Below are 13,187 nucleotides of genomic sequence, written 5' to 3'. Positions count from 1 at the left end.
AACACAAATAACGGGCACATAGAGAAATTCCTAAGCTCTGCTGGCTGAATCCGTAGCTGAACTGGTTAGAGCGATAGCCACGTTGAGGCAACAAACGCTGGTTCGTGTCCAGAAGGGTCGAAAGATTTTTTCTTCGTGTTTGTTCGATCTTCGTATCTACGAGTATAATAATGAATACATTCAAATTAAAATAAATACAAATTAACTTACCGTAAATTTTGCCGGCTGATTTAATCTTTTTTTACCAAACAGGTCAACAACAAATTGGAAAGTACCCTTGGAAAAGTGACTCTGCACATGAAATTTTAATTTCTTGTAGCACGAAACTTGTTGTCAAAATTCAGTACTTGCTCCAAGATTACATGGTCGAAAATTAAATTGTCTTTTTTTACCTGCTACGGACTACCTTGTAAAGCTGAAAAAAATTGTCTGCAATAGTTCTGTTTTAAAATACCTATACCTAATATCGGGCTTGCAATATCTGTTTAATAAGAATAAGGACCTAATTACTTATAAGGTAATTGACATATTGGTTTTCAATTTCTCTCTATGTATTTTAATGTAAGTTGTTTAACGACGAAGGGTATGTAAATGGAATGTTATAGACATTCCTAATGAACAATGATAACTAAAATGAAGATAATTGGAGATGAAGGAGATGTGTAATTACACAGTATTATAACTAGAGAAAATACTGATTGTTTTCTAACAGACATTGGTTAATGATTATAATTACTTCGAATGATTTTTTTTTAATGGCATGATATTAATTTAATTTCTTGTGAAGTTTACTTCAGTACTTTGTTATAATTTATTAATATAAATATTGAACACAAAGAAAAATGAACATTATAAAAATATCAGCTTCATAGATCTCTCGCAGGTGTCGTCTCACTGCGATAACAGCCGAAAAAACCCAGTACAAAATATATGTAATGTAATCACTTAAGAGTATATTACCTCAGCTTGAATTCAAAATTTTCCCGTACTAATAACACTGGCTTTACTTCAAAATTTATTTTTTTACGAACGAAATTAAAGCCATTTGAAAAACGTGTTCTGTTTAGTTCAGTTGATATAAAAAAAAACATTGGCATGTTATGCAAAGTACCTATTGAATACAGCGGGGTTTTGTTGTAAAAATTCGAGGTCAATTTGCGATTCTTTTTCTATCGTGAAAATTTGAGGAACCGATTATCACACCGTATAGTAATCCGTGTATATCCTTAAATTTTACTGTATATTTTTTCCAATCACTTTGGAAATATACACTTTCACCGTTATGCGGAATCAACCAAAGCCATTTGAGGTTCTATAGACTCTTAACATAATTTTGTAAGGTCTGTTGACTCGATCTTATAGCTGTAACAATTGGTAGTGCGGTGTGATTTGACACAGACGCAGATTCGAATACGGTCAAGTTCATGGAATTTTTCTTTGTGTCCGATCTTTGTATTAATAATTATAACGAATTACTTCGATTGATTATTTATTACTTTTACGTTAAGTAAGTATTGTTTTAAAAACAATAAATAGAAATTTATATATCATGTTACCCATCTCTCCATTTATTTCCGTTTCAGTGGATAATGTAATGCAAAAATGTGCTTACAAATAGGTACAACTAAAGTCAATACCATCAATTACTAATTAAGGTAACATGCTTCCTGATAGATGTGACAATATAATATTCAGTTATGCCTTAACTAAATACTGGTAATGATATTGGTAAGAATATTGTTTAATTGCATGTTAGTGAGTACTATACAAACATAATAATTTATTTATAAAGAATTCTGATGGCTGGCTGGACCCAGTGTAGTTTTTTTATCATATCATTAGCATATCATAAGATTATACGTTATTGTAAGTGTTTATTCACAAATTAGCTTGGGCTTCGGTAATTAGGAGGGCAGATATACGCTCTCATTTGAACTACGTAATTTTAATGCAAATTACAATGCATTACAATAAACTGTGTGACATTTTTGTAATTTGTCTGAATTTTTTTAAGTGTAATAATTTTTTATAAATATTTTTCAGTCATAATCATGACATTGTACACTACAGTTAAGTTAAAATGATCTCTGCCAGTTGGTTAACAGCCGGCCAACCGCGTAAAGTGGAAGACCACCCGGTGGCATTGATACTCTATCTTCCGGGTTCAGTGCTGCAATTTAATTCACTGTTTCAAAAGCTAAGTTTTCACATATAATTAATTTAAATTGTAACAATTGCAAAAGTTTGACAGCTAATTAGTAGAAACCTAGTTTTAATTGCAACATTTTTCCACCGGGCTGTGGTTTGCTCCTGTAACCACTTATTAAAAACAAAATCAAAAGAATAAAAGGAATCACAAGATTAAACTTGTTATGGAACGAATTTTTATTACGTACAGACGGCAGCGTAACAGACTACACATTGATGGATCTTGTTCCGTTGCTGTAGACGCGATAGAATGCTTTCCTTCATATTTGTGTATAAACAGGTGCATATCATCCGTAATTATAATAAGAGAAGACTTACACTCCGAAACACTACATTTCAACGCTTTTGATATACTTATTTATGATTTACAAAATTAAAGAACCATACAGTCCCATGTTTTTTAAAATTAAAATATAAATGTGGTAAATAGGATATCGAAGACAACCATTTCGAATTCAAAAAAAGGAGGAAGTTCTCAATTTGACTGCATGTTTTTTTTGTGAACCGATTTTGATGAATCTTTTTTTGTTGGAAAGAGGTACCTGAGTAGTGGTCCCATTTAAAGAATTTGAAGGAAATATTCCACCTCTTAGTGTGACAAATTAGGGGATGAATCCGGTTTCGCGCAATTCACGGATACCGATTTCTATAAAATTTGACAATAGATGTAATTCCACGAACTTCTGAGGTCGATTTTTTACTTTTTTTATTTTCGTTCATAACTGATCGTTCAGAAATTAATTTTAGCTGAATCGACTATTATGTCAATACAAATGTACTAATATCAATTCAATCATACATTCTATCACGATATTCGAACAAAAGTGTATAGCTTGATTTGCTGTTGACTGTACACCAGCTGCCAGAGACATTGTACGTATCATATATTTTGTTAATAACATGTTTTGATGTTTTTTCTTTACATTAACGCTAGTTATCTAAACACATGTATCTATTAGACGACGTATGGTGTTGAATAAATTGAACAATTACCATGAACGAACGCGCTTTTATATCGAATAATTTTCGATATTATGCAAGTATACCTGGTGCAATAAAAATGTGCAATAATACTGCAGGGGCTCATGTATACAAATAAGTATGATTTTATGACTTTTGAAGATTTTTTGTTGTGTTTTATACATAATGACGAATAGGTGATGTTAATTTTGGAGAACCGGTAAATGTTTGTTTGAAGTTTAAAAAGCTGAACCGCAAAATTTTTATTATATTCATTAACAACAAGATCCTCGAAGATTGTTTCATATTTTTATTGCAGCCTTTATAGATTCAATGCTCTTAAGAAGGTGCTTACATTATGCCAGAACCAAACAACCCTTTAAAAAGTTTTCTTGTGTACTGAGTACCAAAATAGAAACGCGCCAATTTTTAATTTGACCGTTATATGGAGTGTTATTTTTTAATTAAAAAAAAAAGTATTTTATATTTATTTACTTTCGAACCTTAAAAGCAGGCCGTTTGTTGTTGATGTAGTGGGGTCGCAAGTCACGATCGCCTATGCGCATTTAACGCGTTCCGTAACGTCCGTAATACAGTATGACTGCTCGCACTTTTGAACCACGTGATTCAATATAAAAAATATTAAAATTTTATAACAAAACGAATTGTTAATTGTTACATGAAATGTCATTATTTGATTTTTATAACTAAACTATATAACTAAATTATTACCAGGTGCAGAAAAAAACTATTAGTGTCGATTACTGTTTGGTGCTAATCACCACGTTGTATTATTACAACAGTCAGCAAACGACGAAAATTACATAGGCCTTTAAAATTTATTCTTTTACATCGTTAAGAAATCTAAATGCAGATACGTAGTAGCTCCTACGTAAGGAAATAACTTTATTATTCTCGACCCGAATTTTTTTCATTCCTTTGTCCCCGATTTGTTAGCACATCAAACAAGATCATTTCCATTCAAATAAAAGAAGATCTTTCGGTATGTTTCGTGAATATTCGACATTGTCTATTTAGTTAGAAAGACTAAAGCCGACTTCACAAATTTAAATTCTAAAGATATGCTATGCTACTACAGCAGGCTTGGTTTGCACAATAACAAAAGTTATATCTCTGAACTGCTGTCAAAAATTATGTCACGCGAGTTATTTCTAAAAACACGGGAATGACCGTCGCGTACCTTAAAGGATATGATAGGAGGATAAGACTTATCGAAGAGGAATAGACTTAAGCCGGTCAGAAAAAAGTTTTATTATTTCACGGATATAAAGATTTTTCTGAACGGATTAAGCGTAGAAGAATGCGTTATAGCGCAAATAGACCACTCACAAGACAACAAAGATGTTACCTATGTTAACTTATAATTTATGTTACAGTATTTTAAATCTTAGCTTAGAGCTTTCGAATGACCCGCAATTAGTGAATTTTAAATCATTACTTCTTTACCCGGAAGTTTTGTAGAGGAAGTATATTTTTGACACGTTTTGTACGAGAACTTAAAATTTTGCGTTCCTTTTGAAACCCAATGTAACAAATATACTGCCGTCCGCTAACTAAATAAGTAAGTAAGATAAGATAGCTAAGTCAGATAACTAAGTGACAAAAGAATTTTTTGAGATATCTTAAGAAACCATAACCCAGTTTTAGAATATTGAAATTATTTAATGATTTTTCAGCTATGCATTGTCAGGGTAAGTTCCGAACACATTAACTAATTTTATCTGTTTTTAAAAGAGAATTTTGTGCTCTAACTTTTTCCATTTAAAATGGGTATTTGACCATTTGTCACTTAGCCGCGTTATAGTTAGTGGACGGCAGTATACAGTAGGTACCAAATTCAAAATATTCGGACAATTAAAAATTTACTTTGCGACCCCAGAACATGTTATTGAAAATTGTTAGAACAGCCTGCTGAATACAGTAGCAGTCTTGTTATCACTACAAAGGCGCGAGAATATTTTAAATTTTTTATTATATTACAAACTCCTTATACTATGCGTACCAGAGCAACGGATTTTACTCCAGGGCATTAATATTAACTACAGACAAATACGAAAATTAAAAAAACAAGGGTATTTTGGTTCCGGAATAATCACTATATGATTATTAGACTGAATTAAATCAACAATAATGCATCAATTAGCAAAATTCGAAGCAATAATTTATAACAATTGCATTGGCCCATTACGAATGGCGGTGGTAGGATTTAAGAGTAGCCTTATTAGAATAAGAAGTACGACCGATGAATAAGAAAGTTAACGTTTTACTTGTAGAGATTATAGCACGGCCAGCGATATTATTGCAAACATTGTACATATTTTTTATTTAAAGTTAATAAAGTTACAATAAATGAAAAAGTTTGTTTCATTTCTGTAATATAAAAAAACAATGGCGCACTATTTGTTCCACACGTAAATAGGTAACGTTACGAACTGTTCCTTTATAATATATCTCCTTGTTTTTTTTCTTTTATCATCTTTTCACTCTTAGATAATGTTGGGTAAAGTACATACCTACAACGAAATATAAACTATTTAGTTTAAATATTTATGTAGGTACTACGACTTGAGCTGATCAGAAAAAGCTTATGTCCATGCAGTAACATTTTTCTGGCCGGCTTAATGCGATTCCATGTGGATAACAGTGGCGACTCCCTGTACTATGTACAGGGGTGTAATAAGGGCAAAAAATATTTGCCCATGATTCACGCAAGGTGAACCAGTCTGGTGCTCCACGGGCAAGAAGCGGATATACCCATGTTCCCATCTAGGTAATGTTTAGGTCCAGCGCAAACCGGCGGACAGCGGAGGAGAGCATCGAAGAGGATCGCCAGTGCAGGGATATCCCTTACAATACCGCGAGGATCCGCTAACGTATCGTAGTCTGCTGGAATGCCGCGGCATCTACCTGCTACTTGCCACATGCCATAAAGAATGATCAAACTCGGTTAACAAATGTCGGAGTAATCGCATAACAAATAATACAGGCGAATCGAGAACCTCCTTTTTTTTGAAGTCGGTTAAAAAGTGTAAAAATTATGTACGTATATGAGTATGTGTTTGCCTCATATCCTAGGTAAAATTAATTTATCTTAATAAATATCGCAAACAAGATGACAATGACTAAACACACAGCAATTGTCATAATGGACATGTTGAACATATTCGTCATGATGTTCGAGTAATCTGGCGCAGAGTTAAGCATTTTTAAAAGTACGTGGGACAATATTCCCAAGCTTATGTCTAGCTTACTATTAATAAGCCTAAAAATATAAAGATTGTCATACATATAGTTCCTATCTAGTAAAAAGTTCACAAATTGACAAATGTGTTTTCAGGGTAACGACAACAGGTCCTACTTTAATATTTTCTCACAAATGAAATTACTATTGTATAAATTATTATTGATATCTCGATTCTGTGTTCTTGGACGAATGGTCCCGTTAAAGATGCGTTTTATTTTAGCGGCTCGTGGTCTTCAGCGCGTTCGCATCAGAGGCGATAACCAATCTGTAAATAAGTGTACTTAATTAACTAAAAATATTTTTATAATACGGTATATAAATATTTACTCATATCACATGGGAGTAAATATGCTATGAGTGTAAGTACGGAGTAAATAATTTGTTATATTATTTACTATATTAATTATGTTTCACTTCGATTTTTTTAAATAATTTTTCGTAAGGGCTATGCTAAGTCGATATTCTATTGAGCAGTCCGTGGACATAGGTCAGTTTACTGACAATAATCATTCTGTTGAAAATAATTCAATTTCTAATTATTTAAATTAATTAATAAGACAACGGAGAAATACTCTTGCAACACAATGACAGTAAAAAAACCAACCTAAAACACACATAAATAAATAAATTGAAAAAATATTATACCTGGTGCACCAAAATATTCAAGGCATGAAAGGTAAAGAGTTTGAAATAGAATTATTTATTAACTGTAATAATATTGATATTCTTTGTATTAATGAGCACCACTTTCTATCAAAACCTCAGTTCATGTTTAGTTTCAATAATCACCAGGTGGCTAGTTCGTTAGGCAGAGAAAAAGCTATTCATGGCGGCTCTTTAATTCTTATTAAAAATAATTTAAAATTTAAAGACCGTACAGATATTGTGAGCCCATCTATTGAGCGGATTATAGAGATATCCTGCATAGAATTTGAACGGCTTGTTATATAAAACGTGTACAGACCCCCTCATTCATCTTATGAACTATTTGAAAAAAGATTAGATGAAGTTTTAGGCAAATTAAATAATCCAAATAAATATATTGCTGTTTGTGGTGACTTCAATGTTAACTTATTAGAAGATTCCAGTGCTAGCAGTAAGTCTACTCCATGAAAAATCATTTCTCCAATGTTATAATGTTGTGAATCTTTTCTTGGTGCCTACTAGAATAACTTCTACTACTGCCACTTGTTTAGACAACATTTATACTAACGCCGTACTTAGTAATAAATCTATTATAAATAAATTAAATTCTGATGACTGCGGTCAGTTGGCCACTTTTAATATAACTGTTGACAAAATGCCAAAAAAGGATATCACGTGTGTTCCAATAAATAATGGTCGACTTAAAGCTTATAAAAATAACGTAATGCTTAAACTAACTGATATTCCGTACGTTAACGATCCCAATAAATTGTATAATTCAGTTTTCAACATAGTGAAAAATGAACGTGATAATGTTTTTAAGTCCAAAATCATACCTATTAATAGTTCATTGAAATTTAGTGATTGGGCGACTGTGGGAATTCACAAAAGTAGACAAAGGCTATATGATCTTTACGATGAAAGGACTTATAACACTAGTAACAGTTTTGATGATTTTGTTAGGAAATATTCGAAAATGTTTAAACGTGTTTGTGTTGCAGCCAAAGCAATGTTTGTAAATAATAAAATAAAAAGCAGCGCGAATGTAGTAAAAACGACTTGGAATATTATAAACAGCGAAACTGGAAGGGGTTTGACCCTTAACTAGATTAACTCGTAACTTAGATTTTCGACTAAGATTTAATGACAAAATTATAAACACAGACGCAGAAGTTGCTAAAATATTTGAAACTTTTTTTACTGACATTCCATTTTTGACTACTAAGTCGTTAAATTCATCTCCCACATAACAAATTCATCTCCAACATAAAAGAAAATAATGCAGTTAGTATCACTAATTTAAGGTTCCGTCTTGTATTTCCAAACGACATTGTTAAGGCCTTTAAGTCTGTAAACATATGAAATACTGCTGATCTTAATGGTCTTTCAGTCAGAGTAATTAGTTCTATAGTTGTTTGTATTGCGCCTTACTTAGCCTGTTTCTTTAATAAATGTGTTGATGATGGTGTCTTTTCTGACCTCATGAAGCAAAGTAAAGCTATTCTACTTTTCAAATCTGGTAGTATTTCTGACCCCACCAATTCCAGACCTATATCATACATATATACTACCAACTCTCAGTAAAATAATTGAAAAAATTATTCTAAATCAGATGTGTGCACATTTTTATAGTAATAAAGTTATACATTATATATATATACATTAAGTAATGTCTCCTAAACAATTTGGTTTCACTCGGGGTCGCTCTACAACCGATGCTGGTGTCGAGTTAATTGATCATATATTTGATGCATGGGAAGTCTGACATGATGTTATTGGTGTATTCTGTGACCTTTCCAAGGTTTTTGATTGTGTGCACCATGATACACTGGACAGGAAATTTCGCCATTAGGATATGGCGGGACGTGATCTCGACCTTCTTAAATTGTATTTGCGTGGTAGGGTACAGAGGGTCGATGTTAACGGTACGAGATCATCAGTGTCTGCAATTAGTATGGGTGTCCCTCAGGGTTCAATTCTAGGCCCATTTTTGTTTTTAGTTTCTATTAATAACTTACCTAGCCTTATGGAGGATATAAAACATGAGATAGTATTGTTTGCTGATGATACTTCCTTATTATTTAAAGTTAAAAGACACCAATGTTCCTACGACGATGTGAACAATGCTATATCTAAAGTAGTTGATTGGTTTGCTGTTAATAACCTACTCCTTAATGAGAAAAAAACAAATTGTGTGAAATTTACACCCAATGTTAGACGGTTACAAACATTGTAGTTAGAAACGAAAAATTAAATCTTGTGGATACAGTTGTATTCTAGGTATAACGTTAGATGCTAAATTGCAATGAGGTCCCCATATAAGTAAGTTATCAAAACGGCTCGGCTCTGCAGTGTACGCGATTAAAAAAATAAGGAAACTTTCAGACGTCGAAATCGCTAGATTGGTTTACTTCAGCTACTTTCACAGTCTAATGACATACGGCATTTTGCTTTCGGGTAATGCCGCCGATATCAATAGAATCTTTGTCCTGCAGAAACGTGCAGTTAGGGCAATTTTCAATCTGGGCCCCAAAGTATCTTTGAGAGATAAGTTTAAGGAAATTAACATTCTTACACTAGCCTCACACTACATTTATGAAAACGTAATTTATGTTAAAAGGAATAGTAATTACTTTATGAAAAATAGTGAGAGACATAACATTAATACGAGGAATAAAAATAAACTAGCTTTTCTTGATAGTCGTCTTCACAAAGTCAAAAAATCATTTAAGGGGCAATGTATACGCTTCTATAACAAGATTCTGATTGATATACAAAATTTGCCTTTCACGAGGTTTAAAAGTATAGTGAAACAAAAACCTTATAGTTAAGGTTATTATACAACTTCTGCGTACTTGGATGACAAAAATCCGTGGTAGTAACCCGTTTAGCTCATGGAGGTAGTCTCGATCTCTGATGTTTCTAATAAAAAAAATTAATATTGTAAATGTTGAATGTTTACAAATATTATTTACAAAGAGCAAGCACTAGAGTTTCTTGTTTATTCTTCTCAGGGGAATCTGCCTTACGAATGAGCGGTAGAATTTAAACATTGTGCCGATTTCAAGTGTAATAATGCTTACCTATGAAATAAAGATTATTTTGAATTTGAATTTGAATTTTGAATTTGAATTTGTATTGCTGCTTGGTGGCAGAAACAGACAAGGTTACTTCTCTGAATGAACTCTTTTACAAGGAACTGTACGGCTACTTTTTCAATAACAAAACAATATATAAAACATTTAGTGAATGTCCTCTAAGTGGGGGTGCTGATGAAATTACAGGCACATGGGACTTGTCATCTAAGTATGTATCAAGTAGACGTGATCAATGTCAGTGCCCCCAGATATTTGTAATTTAAAGCTCTAAGTGGCATCACAATTGCTATAACGCACGATAAAAAAAACCTACCTTTAAATGTTGCTGCAAGCAGGAAAAGTACGCAAGTAATATATATTGTTAGAAATACATTTAATTGTTCCACATTAAACAGGTTTAAGTAACAAATTGTAATGACATTAACGTTATATTTACTTACAATAGCCATGGATCTAATGCTACACACAAAGCTTTTTTATTATATAAGGCTTTTACCCAATAAATTGGTAGATATGTATCTATATTATCTACTTATTATTTGATTGACACTTGAACAGATATGAACTCTGATTTCATTATTGGTAATATAATTAAGACGATAAAATACAGTGAAGCACTTAAATGATTATGTATATTTTTATGATATTATAATACTTTGAATAGTAGTAGTACGAGTATCATTAAAATTAGAAGTCAGTTCACTAGAATTGAAAAGATTATAAAAATTATGTACGATTTAAACCACGTCCGCCAGATTCCCCTTTTGGTCAGAAATCTTTTTTTTTTTGTATAATTTCAGTTCAATTTCCTCGGGAATAACGAATATAGGTAACTACTTATGATTTGTGTAGTAGGAGAACCAGGAGGTCTACAACGGAATACTAAGCAACGATCATCGTTTTAGCTTCGTTTCGGACCGGAGGCTACCACGAAAGGCTTTTGATCCCATAGTGCGTACAAAGATCGTGATTTGACACCTGGTTTGATTTGTTGCCTAATCGATCAAATTAAATGAAGAATGATGCGAATGAAGATCTAGAATACAAAAATAGCTATCAGGCTAGAATACAAAAATAGCGTTATCATCGAAGAAAAATATCGAGTTCTTAGGTTTTCGCGATTGTTACACATAGGAAATGAAACTATTTTTCCGTTATCTATACAGAATGCTGTGAGAAGCCATTGAAATTAAAAAAAAAATCCTAATTTCAACGAGGAAGATGGTTTCTCCGTAACATCAGTTTGGGATCCAATATTAATTCTTCTGATGAAAAATACCAAACAGACATAACACTGCAGTACTAATTAATATGTTTTAATTTATTCTAATTTCTATTATTAATTAATAATAAATTAAAATTATTAAAAATTCATTCAATAAAATAATTTGTAAAACGTAATATAGCGTAAATTGGAATGTTTTCTTTGTAAAATTAAAAATAAGATATTTAATTAATAACTTTTGTAACTCTAGTGAAAAAATAGGGTGGTTTGCATTAATATTAGACATAACTGGTTGATGACTGTAGCACCTCAGTCAACCGTGACCATGGAACCTGTACAGGTGTGTTTAAAAAAACAAATATACGCGATTTAAATCCGGAAAAATAGTTTCATTTCCTATCGAAGAAAAGGTTTTCCCCCGGTTTTAATAGCTTTTAGTTTTAGCCCGGTAAGGACTTATGGAAAAGACGTTTACTATACTAGTTTCAAAATTACATAATAGTTTTTGATCAATCAAACATTGTTTAAGCTTAAGGCACTTAATTCTGAAAATGCGTGATGGCTCGAATTGTGTCCGGAACTGTATAATGTTTTCGTGCTCCAACAGTAGGAGTATTAATTTGGAGCACGATCCCGAATTGACGAGACTTTCGTCAGATTCCGCCTTCGTCATAATTTGTCGGTTCTTTCTTTATGGGAGAGAGAACAAAGAGATTTTAATAAGCTCATCCGACAAGTGATAGTCACAATTATCTTTATGATCATTGGATAGTCGTGATCAGTAAAATATTTTTTTATATATACTTTCATTTTTATAAAATTAAGTGTACTTATAACTTTTAAAAAGGTGTTTATTAGTTAATATGTGAGATTTACTTATAATAAATCGTTAGACAGTAATGAAACATACCGAACAAAGAAACAATATTTAACATCACTAATACGATGCAGATGAATCGCAGTTAACCAAATCAGAAAAAGCTTTGTTAATAAGTACGAAAAATGTGTGTCGCAACTATGTGATCTGTGGTCGCAACAGTCCGAGCGGAAGTGAAACGCTCGACGTCCATTGCGCTTACTGCATGAAAGAAAGCTTTGTCGATTACGCGTTAATAAGTGTCATGATCCTTATGATAGTTGTCCCTATTCGTGAAATAAGAAATCCTCATCATCAACCCATACATACGTCTCACTGCAGGGCACGGGTCTCCTCTCAGGCGACGATTTAGGCCATAGTCCACACGTTTTCCGAGGGTTGTGAACTCTCTTCTTCTCTTCGACGTGCAAGTTTCATCTCGATGTTTTCCTTCACCGAAACCTTATGGTAAGTTTTAAATCAAATTTCGCACATATATTCTGGTTTCGAACCCACAACCTCTGCTTGAGAGGCCGTAGGTAAACCATTGGGCTACCAAGGCATATAGGCAATAGTTAAATAAAACACCAAGTGAACGCAATTTTTTTACTAGAAGAGTGTCCACAATTCTTTTATCAAATCTTGTTGGGCTTTGGTGAATGTTCGCAGATGACTTTTCAATAAAATTATTCTCTCCACAAACTTGTCCAGTACGGGCGACTTGTCTGGCTCAGAAAAGACGTCGACGATGCCTAGTCAATGAAGAAAAGTTCCTTAAAATGCCTACAGATTTGCTAGATTTTTTGACGATCAATATGTATGATGAATTCGATCGACAAATCAGTTAAATTTGTAAGAATCAGAAGATCGGTGTCGTATTTTTTGTCAATCGTCGAAAAATCGAGCAAAGCTGTAGGTACCTTTACTGCC

This window comes from Hyposmocoma kahamanoa, unplaced genomic scaffold (genome assembly GCF_003589595.1).
Source record: "Hyposmocoma kahamanoa isolate Upper Pololo Valley unplaced genomic scaffold, ASM358959v1 78, whole genome shotgun sequence".
Classification (NCBI taxonomy): domain Eukaryota; kingdom Metazoa; phylum Arthropoda; class Insecta; order Lepidoptera; family Cosmopterigidae; genus Hyposmocoma; species Hyposmocoma kahamanoa.
This window is presented reverse-complemented; position numbering follows the sequence as displayed.